An 11,444-nucleotide genomic window follows, 5' to 3' on the forward strand; every position below is an offset into this window, starting at 1 on the left:
GCCCGCACTCCGCAGGCAATCCGCGTGGGCGTCGGATGATCCGCGCGTGAACTGGTGTAATTTCCATACTTGGCGGCCTTTTAGTCGGCGTCCTGGTAGGACCAGGTATCATGTACCCCACCCCTTCAGAACCTGTAACGGTGAAACTAGGCGTTCGGGTTTGCAGCAATGGGAAAAAACACCTTATTCAGAGGGCGAACTTGTTTCCGTAAGTTCGCTGTCGCCGCTAGCTACAGCGTCCACAAAACTCATCCTTTGTCGTTCTCTTCGCCGTTTTTGCAGCTGCTCACTTCAACGTCCTCACGTCGAATATTGGGCGTGGACCGCCGGGTCTGTCTGGCAATGATGACAATATTTCTGTGGCAATATGGATGACGAGAATGGCAGTGAGGAATGCGTACAGAAATGCCCGTCCTGTCGGAGAAACGCAATCGAAAGTGTAAATATATACCGGAAGTGCTTCGTACAGAGGATGAACCTTCTCAGTGGAAACCTGTGCTTGATGATTTAATGTGTCTTAGAAATTGTTAATGCCACTGAGTAAGCCAAGCAGGGTTGATGAATTTTAACAATATGCGATGATGTGTGATGTACTGTGAAAGTGTCTAAGCAGGCAAAAGAAAAACGACAGCGTTTTCACGGAACGCCATTTTCGCTACTTGGGTGCAGTGAGCGAGCTACGGCGACAAGGCCAGCGCCGTAAGGGATGTGCACTTAAAAGGCACACCTGTTTCCAAAGAGTGACAGAGATGGCTCGTTCATGCAATCCTCTCCCTTTCGCTCTATGCAATAACAAATGGCGCAGCTTGCACTAGTGGTGCAAGCCCGGAGAAACAGCAGAGCTGGCGGCCCCCCTATCTCGTTTGAGAGTCTGCCGTTGCACCCCATATCGATTTACAAACTTGCCGGAGAACATTCTCTATGAATGGCAGGTTCAGTTTGTTTTGCTCGAAGGCTTTTACATCTCTACAAAAATGAACCGCGTAATGGACCCACAGCCCAATATCTCACATGTTTAAAGAATCTAAACTAAATCGAAAACGCATTCGCCGAGAAGTCTCAACCAACTGGTGCGCGTCTTTCGTTTCCTGGCAATGTACTGGGAGAATAACTGCATATCCCTGTGGCCAATCTCTGCCTATCTGGGTTTGTGTTCCCGTGGAAAGAAGCTGGTCGATGACCAATGGAATGAAGAGAAGGCAGATGATGTCCGAGTTCCCGCTGGACTGAGTTTGTGCCATTAACCCGCCTCTGTGCCGGTGACTACAGTGTGTTTGTAAATACACCTTCTTCCTGAAAACCTATCTCTACGTTGTTGCGTTACAATATCATCTATAATTCTAACATAAACAAAACCAAGGTAGGGAACCGAATATAGAAACCGAAAGGGCAAAAAACAAACCAATTACCTCTTGTAAACAGGTCAGCGAACTACGTGAGCACCAGGCAAACACACTTGCAAAACACTTTGAACACGTATCAAGTTGGTCACACTGCACAAGCACAATTAGGCAGTATAAAATGTTTCGCTGAGCGCAAGCCCGCACTGGACAACAAGCCATATAAGGAGCATTTAACCCTTGTGTTGCATGGCAACATTAAAAATCACCATCTGACACAGACCAACGCACTTAAAGAATGAGTCGACACCTCAATGCAGACACTATTGACACTTTCCTTTTTCTCATTCATAAGATTTGGTGTGTCGGATGCTTTCCACAGTCATGAGGAGAGTCGATCGTAGAAGGAATTCTAAAGGCAGGAAAAAATTATCCTCTCCGTCTACCATTCCTCCCATTGCCCCCCACAGCAGCCTACCCAAGCTGCTTGAAATTATGAATATTAGAAAACATGTATTTCTAGGAATAACACGGCATCCATGATAGCTGCCAGGCAGGATTTATTTTCTGGCAGATGTACAAGTGACCAGTTGGCGGCCTTGTAGTTGTACGTCAAATGTGCGTTTATTCTCGGGCATCACTGGATGTCTCTATTTTCGATTTAGAAATAGCGTACGACACTGCCTGGCGTTATCGTATCCTGCTCCACCTGAAATCCTGTGGTGTATCAGAAAACATGGTGAACACGGCCGCACTCGTTCGAACAGCATGTTTGATTCTGCTTGGCTTGTTGTGCGGGTTGTAATATTTATCCGACCGCTGTCATGTGCCGAACAGCCCGCCATTCTGGGCCTGCTGTGCGGCCTGCCGGTTTATCGCACAAGTGGAAAACACCTGCACGGATTGATCGTCTTTTCATCGACTCAGCGGACGGGACACCGAATTGGCTGCACAACTCGGTGACGTCGACTATGAAGGACGTAAAGTCTCCGGTCGAGGCCTGTCTTCTCAAGGGGCACGGCGGCGCTCGGCGGAGCAGCATGGCTGATTCTGCTTGGCTTGTTGGGGAGGTTAGTTTTTACGACACGCTTTCTGAATTTCGTTCAACTTCGTACGCTATTGTTGTGCTGCTGTAGCCTCAAGTATGTATTCATGTTGCCATAAATTGCTGGTCTGCTTATCTGCTCTGTTATCTGGCGACGTGGAAAGTAACCCTAGTCCCAAGATAGAAGAAATGTTGAGGATATTTTGCTCCAGTTAAAAGAGCTAAAAGTTTCGGAAAAAGTGCGATCCACACTTCCTGAGGTGAATGCGAAGGTGTAAACCTAGGTATTTACATTGATCATCATTTAAACTGGGACGAACAAATTACGCAAATATGTAAAAAACTAAGAGCTATGTCCGCATGCAACTGTGTCAGCATGCAATAAATTGTGATTGTTATTGACTCATGTGCAAAAATGCATTGTTGTATAGTGCCTACGATAGTACGCTTTATCTTTTCTTTGCTAGTGTTTTATTTAGTGTTATTATATTTTTTCTTCCTGTTTAGTTTAACCATACCAGTCCAGCACGCGTTTATCTTCATGATACCGCTTGTGCCTTTTCGTCGCGTTCTTTTCCTCTTTTAATACGTCATTGGCTGCTAGTCATCGCATTCATTTTGTGACGTTTTTTGTTTTTATCCCCAAAATCACCTTATTGCCGTCTCGTCGGGTGCAGCTCTTCTGCTTTCTTACCCACAAGCACTCCGTGATTAGGGAGGCAAGGAAACCCTTGTACCACTATCATGTGCAATAAACTATCCATCCATCCATCCATCCATCCATCCATCCGTCCGTCCGTCCATCCGTCCGTCCGTCCATCCATCCATCCATCCGTCCATCCATCCGTCCGCCCATCCGTCCGTCCGTCCGTCCGTCCGTCCGTCTATATGGGTTGGGACCTAAGATCCTTTGCAAATTGAGGGAGGTCATTATGATTTCTTTGTGCCGTGCAGTCTGAGGAACCAGGCTCCCTCACGTGTGAACCATGGTACCCAAATACGCATAATAGGCGCCGTCTTGTTGTAGTCTACGGGCCCTGTACACCCACATAACAGCTTTTTTAAAGAACCAGCTAATCATCTCATACACATTTTGAGCCCAATCATGGTATTGAAGGCTTACGTATTATGGTTTGGCGCTCTTTGGTTATAGATACTTTTGCGCCAAAAAACAGAACCATGATACTACTCGTACATCATACGTGCGCATCGATAGAACTTGATCAATGTAGGATTGCATGCTGAATTTTTCTGTAAGTATCAACAGGCATACAGTATATAATGCACATGTATTAAAACGGTAATATAACGCTTGTGACAAAATTATGATTATTGGCATTCGGCACATCTGTTTGAATTGGAAATTGCTATAACCCTGAATTTATGCTTCCGCTCCACGTCCTCTGGCGTGCGTGCACAGCAATGTATGTCGTCATCGGTAAGGTTAATTTTACGCGCGTTTTATATGACGCTTGCTAAGATCTACCGCCCTCCGGATGCTTATAGGGGCTGTTGAGCAGCAAACATTTTTGTGCTCGGCTGCGGTGGGTAAGAGAAATTGTGCATTGAAAGAGTAACTTCTTAAAAATCACTTGCAAACCCAAACAACAAAAACCCGACAGCCTTTTTTGTTCGGTCAGAAAAACATTTCAACAATCCAGCATACTAGAGGAGGGACACTATTGGGGGGTCCAAATAGTCTACGTGTTACAATGATTACGTGGTATAAGGCGCGTTGTTTAAAGGGGCCATGCAGACAGAATACGATTTATTTTATTCAAAAGATTCTGCGCTTTGTAATGCCCCAGCGCTTCCCTGGAAGCAAAGGAAGCTTTATTCACTGCGAAATTTTGATTCACCCGCCAAATTGTGTGTTTTGATGACGTCGGCAATGACAAAAAGTGCAGGTCTTCAAGCCAAACCTAGTGTGCTCTGGAACCTTGTTTACCGATAGACAACCTAGATGGCACCACCCCACCGCGGGCGGCCGTTTTCTCCCTTTTCTTTGTTTTAGCTGCGGACTACCTTAGGACCACACAATGTCCGTCCGCGTCCGTGCGCATAGAATTTACAATCGCGAAAAATCACACAGGCACCTGCAGGATTCGAGCCTGTGTATGCTAGACCAGGCAGAGTTAGTGTCAATCGTCTCACCCATTGGGCCACGACCGTGAGTTAATACCCGACAGTCTAATGGCTTACTCCCTCTCCAGCACAGTGCGGAGTGCCTTAGGACCTCCCAATGCCCGTCCGCGTCCATCCGTGCGCCCACCACCATGAGCGCAAATCAAGGTAAATTCGATTTGAGCTGTGAGTGGCACTTTCATTTAGGGAATAATCAAAGTGCAACTCACGGCTCAAATTGAATGAGCGTCGGGGCGCAAATAGTGTCACGAAGCCAAGGACGACGCAGTTGTTTGAAAACAAACAAGTTTATTGGAGCGAACTTGTGCTCCCCTAACAACTGAAAAGAATACAGAGGCGGCGAAGCAGCGGTCAACAAGTGACGTACGTGCGTCGGCGAGCGTCGCAGAATCGAATGCCCCGGTGTCTGCTGTGCAGGCTTTTATCTTTCGGCGCGAGAGTTTCTGGAACCGTCGATTCGCATCCAGAACATTGTAGATCACAGAAGATTATTCTGGGCTAGCGGCGTTAGGGCGAAACACTCTGCTTATCTGAATGAGATAGCGCGGCGGAATAAAAATAAAGAATGGAACACGCGCTTCGCATGGGACACAGATAACAAAGGTGGGCGCGGCCGGGCATTAAAAACAAACAATAAATAAACAAACCCGTGCATGGTTCGCGGCATTACCCCCCCTCTAAGAGTGCATCGACCCGATGCCAAAATAAAACGACAGTCCGAACAAACAGCAACAACAAAAAAACAACAAAAAAAGTTCGTCATCTTGCGAAGTACGGTTTGAGGTGAACCACGTGGACGACTTCGCGTCGCGTGCCTCGTCGTGATGTGCCGGAATCACCACTGGTAATCACTTCGTAGGTTAATTGGCCAATACGTCGTAGAATCTGGTAGGGTCCGAAATACCGTCACAGAAGCTTCTCACTGAGTCCGCGTCGTCGAATGGGAGTCCAAAAACCCACACGATCCCCTGGTTGGTACTCGGCGTCTCGGCGTCAGAGGATGTAGCGACCGGCATCCACCAGCTGCTGGTCCGTTATACGAACTCGAGCGAGCTGGCGGGCCTCCTCCGCACGTTGAAGGTATCCTTGGACGTCGGCGTTGAGGTCGTCGTCTTCTACATGCGGAGGCATGGCGTCGAGCATCGTAGTCGGCCGTCGTCCGTAGACAAGCTCGAACGCTGTCAGCTGCGTAGTTTCCTGCGTCGCTGTATTGTACGCAAACGTGACATACGAGAGGACTTCGTCCCAAGTCTTATGTTCAACGTCGACGAACATGGACAGCATATCCGCAATCGTCTTGCTCAGACGTTCCGTTAGTCCATTCGTTTGGGGGTGGTACGCCATCTTTTTTCAGTGATCTGTATTGCTGTAACGTAAGATTACTTGCATCAGCGCCGCGGTAAAGACCGTTCCTCGGTCCGTGATTAGGACTTCAGGAGCTCCATGTCGCAGCACAACCTGGTTTATAAGAAACTTGGCGACTTCTTGTGCAGTCCCCCGCGGATTTGTGGTGGTCTCAGCGTAGCGCGTCATGTAGTCTGTCGCTACGACAATCCACTTGTTCTCCGATCGTGACGTCGGAAACGGGCCTAGAAGGTCCATTTCAATCTGTTGAAAGGGCCTCGACGGGACGGTGATCGGTTGCATAAGTCCGGCGGGTCTTGTCGGCGGCGTTTTTCGTCGCTGGCAGTCACGGCAACTCCGAACGTAGTGGGTGACGTCGGATGTAAGGCGGGGCCAGAAGTACTTTGCCTTAATTTTTGCAATAGTGCGAGCTGTGCCGAGGTGTCCGGAAGACGGGTCGTCGTGGGACGCTTCCAAAATTTCGTCACGAAGGTCTGCGGGGATGACAAGTAGATAATTCGTTCTTGTTCCAGGGCTGAAATTCTTCTTCACGAGGACGGAGTTTTTGAGGCTGAATGCTGGTAAGTTCCGCTTGAACGCTCTAGGCACGGCGACGTTTCGTCCTTCGAGGTAGTCGATCATTACGCGCAAGTCCGGGTCGGCACGCTGCTGGGCGGATAGGTCGCTCTCCGTAACAACCCCGAAGAACGCGCTGTCTTCATCGGAGTCTTGTGGTGGTGGGTCGACAGGGGCGCGGGACAGGCAGTCGTCGTCGGACTGTTTCCTGCCGGATTTGTAGACGATTGTAACGTCGAACTCTTGCAGGCGCAAACTCCACCGCCCAAGACGGCCAGAGGGGTCCTTCACATTAGCGAGCCAACACAGCGCATGGTGGTCTGTTACAACCTTGAACGGTCTGCCATACAAGTATGGGCGAAATTTTGGAATGGCACATATAATAGCCAGGCACTCTTTTTCGGATGCAGAGTAGTTTTTCTCCTCCTTCGACAGACCGCGGCTGCCATAGGCGATTACGTTTTCGCACCCGCTTTATTTTTGGACAAACACGGCACCCAAGCCTATATCACTGGCGTCCGTGTGTATTTCCGTTTCGGCGTTTTCGTCGAAATGAGCGAGCACGGGCGGGCTTTGCAGGTGTTTTTGCAGCTCGCAGAATGCCTTTTCTTGTTCGTCTTCCCAGCTGAAAGGGGTGCTATCGTTCGTCAAGCGCGTGAGCGGCTCTGCAATGCGTGCGAAGTTTGCGACGAAGCGCCGGTAGTATGCGCACAGTCCAAGAAATCTGCGCACGCCCTTCTTATCTTTCGGCCTTGGGAAGTTCGCTATGGCTGAAGTTTTCGCCGGGTCAGGAAGGACTCCCGCGGCGTTCACGACATGGCCCAAAATCTTCAGTTCCTCGTACGCGAAGCGGCACTTTTCAGGCTTCAGCGTTAACCCCGACGTACGGATGGCCTCGAGTACCGACTGCAACTTTGCGAGGTGTTCGTCGAAAGTCCGGGAGAATACCACAACGTCGGCGAGGTATACGAGGCAGGTGTGCCACTTCAGGCCAGCTAGCACAGTGTCCATGACTCTTTGGAACGTTGCTGGTGCCGTGCATAGCCCGAACGGCATCACCTTGAACTCGTATAGGCCGTCCGGGGTTATGAATGCAGTCATCTCTCGATCTCTCTCGTCCACTTCAATTTGCCAGTAGCCTGTCTTCAGATCCATCGATGAGAAGTACTTCGCGTGGCAGAGGTGGTCGAGGGCGTCGTTGATTCGTGGCAGGGGGTACACGTCCTTTTTGGTGATTTTGTTCAGTCTCCGCTAGTCAACGCAGAACTTTAAAGTGCCGTCCTTTTTCTTCACGAGTACGACCGGCGCAGCCCACGGACTTTTCGATGGCTGTATAATGTCGTCGTTGAGCATGTCGTCGACTTGAGTCCGGATGGCTTCTCTTCATGGGTACAGACGCGGTATGGTGACTGTCGGGTAGGTCGGGGTCCATCTTCAGTTATAATACGGTGCTTCGCCAGGGGTGTCTGACGTAATTTTGAACTCGACGAAAAACACTCGCTGTAGCGACGCAGCAAAGCCAATAGTTTGTTCTGTTGTTCTTGCGGAAGAGCCGGATTCATGTCGAAGGCTGCGGAAGCTTGAAGGTGTGATCGGATGTGCGTTCAAAGTCGTCGACCACGATCACGTCACTTGCTTCTTGCGTTTCTTCGAGGAACGGAATTGCAGCTCCCTTGTTTGTATGCTTGTACTCTTCAGTAAAATTAGTGACGAAAACGTGAGATTGGCGTTGCTTAAAGTGCGCAATCCCTCTTGCGACGGAGACACCGCGGTCGAGAAGCAACCTTCGATCACTCTCTACGATAGCGTCTATGTCAGAAGCAGCATCCTCACAGTAGACGACAATCATCAAGCTTGCGCGGGGTGGCAGGGTGATGTGATCGTCAGCGATCCTGACAGCAGCACGGTGATCGGGGTTCGGCTGCGGCGTCGTGGAGTGATCGGAGGAAAAAGTTATCGACTTGGTCTGCAGATCAATTATTGCGCCGTTGTCCGTCAAAAAGTCCATTCCGAGAATTACGTCGCGGCAGCAGTTGGCAAAATAACGAACTCAGCAGGGTACGTGGTGCCGCCTATGGTGACGCGTGATGTGCATGTTCCACTTGGCGTTACGAGATGGCCTCCTGCTGTGCGTATATGCGGACCGTCCCATGTTGTCGTAACTTTCTTCAGCTTCGACGCGAATGAGCCGCTCATTACCGAGTAGTCGGCTCCCGTGTCGATGAGGGCGACTACGTCAAAGCCGTCGATGGACAACTGGACGTCGGACGCCGCTTTCCTCGAGTTTCTGGTGCGTCGGGGCGTTGTATCTCGGCTTGTTCGTGTTGACGGTCGGGAACCATGCGTCGTCATTCTCGTCATCTTCTCAGCGGCAGGCTCTGTCGTTTCGGGTACGCGTCGCGTCGTGTAGTCGTCGGGTTCGGGAGTCACGTCCGGGTTAGCTCGAGTCGTTGGGCTGCAGGTACGGTGTTCGGTGCGGCCATGCGTCGTTGGAGGGTTTTCATTTTTTCGCCGTTCTGCAACTCCACCTCCAGAAGTTGCTGCTTTTAGTTTCCCCCGCGTGGGCTGGGGGACCTTCCACATGAGAAGTCAGCGGTGTTATGGCGGTTTGGCGACTGGTACCGGTAGGGCGACGGCGAGCGGTTGAACCGGGCAGGTCCTCGGTTCGTGTTGGACAGGTATTCGTCGATCTCAGTAGGGCGCTGGCCGGGTCGGGGCGTGGTGCGTCGACGGAGAAACCACGCAGTCCGAGTCTCTTGTATGGGCAGCGACGGTAGATGTGGTCGGCCTCTCCGCAGTGGTAGCACAGAGGACGGTTATCGGGAGTTCGTCATACGTCCGTCTTCCTCGGCGTCTGGTTTCGGGCTACCGGGGGTCGGGCGGGTGACAGTGGGCGGCAGTACGGCGGGGCCTCTTGACGGCGTGTTGGAGCATGGCGGCGTCGACGAACAGCCGCGGAATATGTAATAGCTTGTAGCTCTCGGGGTACCTCGGATGGCGTAGAAGTTCCCTTGCACTTCTGCTTTAATCACGTCGGTGAGGGAAGCGACTTGGCGCTGCGGCGGCGCTGGGAGAAGTTTCCGCAGCTCCTCTCTCACTATTGCGCGGATAGTCTCGCGTAGGCTGTCGGCCGGGATCCGCGTGCTGCCAAAGTCGTTCGCATTGGCCGCGCCAACAAACTTGCGGGCATACTGCTTAGCACGCATTTCGAGGGCTTTCTGAATGGTGCTGGCTTCGGTCACGAATTCGGCGACGGTTTTGGGCGGATTTCGGACTAGTCCAGCAAACAGTTCCTCCTTCACTCCGCGCATTCAGAAGCGCAACTTCTTTTCTTCCGTCATTTCGGGGTCCGCGCGGCGAAATAGCTGCTTCATCTCCTCAACGAAGATCACGACCCCTTCGTTGGGGTGTTGCGTGCGCGTTTCCAACAAAAGGGTGGCTCTTTCTTTCCGTACGACGGTAGTTTAGGTCTTAGTGAACTCGCTTTTGAACTGAGCCCAGTTTGTCAAGGAGATCTGGTGGTTCCCGAACCAAGTGCGAGCCGAATCTTCCAAGTAAAAGAAAACATGCCGGAACGTTTCTGCGTCATCCCACCTGTTGAATTTCCGGACGCGCTCCAGTTTCTACAACCATTCTTCTGGGTGTTCTGCGGGGGCTTCTCGGAATGATGGCGGTTCCCATGGCTGCTGCAGAACGACGGGAGGGTTGGCTTGGTTGGGCATGGTGCTCGTTGCTACATCTTTCTCCTTCGCTTTCTCTGGTAGTAGACCACCCTCGGGTGGTAAATCTTGCAGGCGGAGGCTGGCTCTTGTTGGGCTGGCTTGGCGGCTTCCAGAGGTTGTAGTGGGCATGAAGGGTGCGTACCCCGCACCTTCACCAGTTGTCACGAAGCCAAGGACGACGCAGTTGTTTGAAAAAGAAACACGTTTATTGGAGCGAACTCGTGCTCCCCTAACAACTGAAAAGAATACAGAGGCGGCGAAGCAGCGGTCAACAAAGTGACGTACAGTCGGGGACTTAATTTTGGAGACCACGCGAGCGCGTGGCAAAAGCCACTGATGCGCGCTCTGGAGGCCCGGCGCCTGTTGTCGAGACCGCCGCGGCGCGCATGCGCGTCCTCTTTTACTCGCAGGCACGCCGATTTTCTCGCTTCCTGCAGCGGTGCTGCAACGGTCACTCAAGCACCGAATAGCGACGCCTTTGTAGCATTCCTTTCTTTCCGATGGCACATTTGGGGCCTAACGTGACGATTGCGATGGCTTTGGCGCAAGTCCTGCTCGCGTCCTGATAAGCACTTGCGCGTCATATTTTATTTGTTTATTTTGTGCTTTATCGTCTACAGACAATGAGACTAGCGGCTTGCGAACGACGTCCATGTATGAAGCTCGTACGAAGCACAGTCTCACGGTACCGCGCTACCGAAGACGAAATGCCAGCTATATGAATAGGAACCTTTATTCACCTTGTTTATTGTGTAATTTGGCCACTGAACATATATTTCAGCTCGCTCTCCGCTGCCCACAAAGTAGTCTGTTTGCAAGTTTGATAAAAGAAATTATTTCGATGTTTTTTGCCGCCTACTTCATTACTTAAAAATGATAGAAATACGTACTCACATAAATTGTCTGTTCGCTCTGCCCATCGCATCTGTAAAAATGGCACCTCGGGCTCCCATTGAACCCGGTAAAATGATTCGCGACTTTTGAGAAGCTGTCTTTCAAAGGGGCATTTGCCGGCTTACTAATAGACCAAGAGATGCTGTTACCGAGGAATTCATTCCTACGGTGATGAATCGCTTCAAGGCCGGAGCAATTCTTCAAGGTCGGCTTGCATTGATTGATTATGAGGTTTTAACGCGTCGATGCTACAAAGCCGATAAGGCGCATCGTAGTTCAAAGCTCCGGATTAATTTTGATTACCTGGAATATGTAACATGCGCCGAAATCTCGAACACACTTGAGGATTTTCGCTTTTCGCCTCCATGAGAAAAGGGC

The sequence above is a fragment of the Haemaphysalis longicornis genome, unplaced genomic scaffold, assembly GCF_048455015.1.
Source record: "Haemaphysalis longicornis isolate Haplotype H1 unplaced genomic scaffold, Haemaphysalis longicornis Haplotype H1 scaffold_13, whole genome shotgun sequence".
Lineage (NCBI taxonomy): Eukaryota > Metazoa > Arthropoda > Arachnida > Ixodida > Ixodidae > Haemaphysalis > Haemaphysalis longicornis.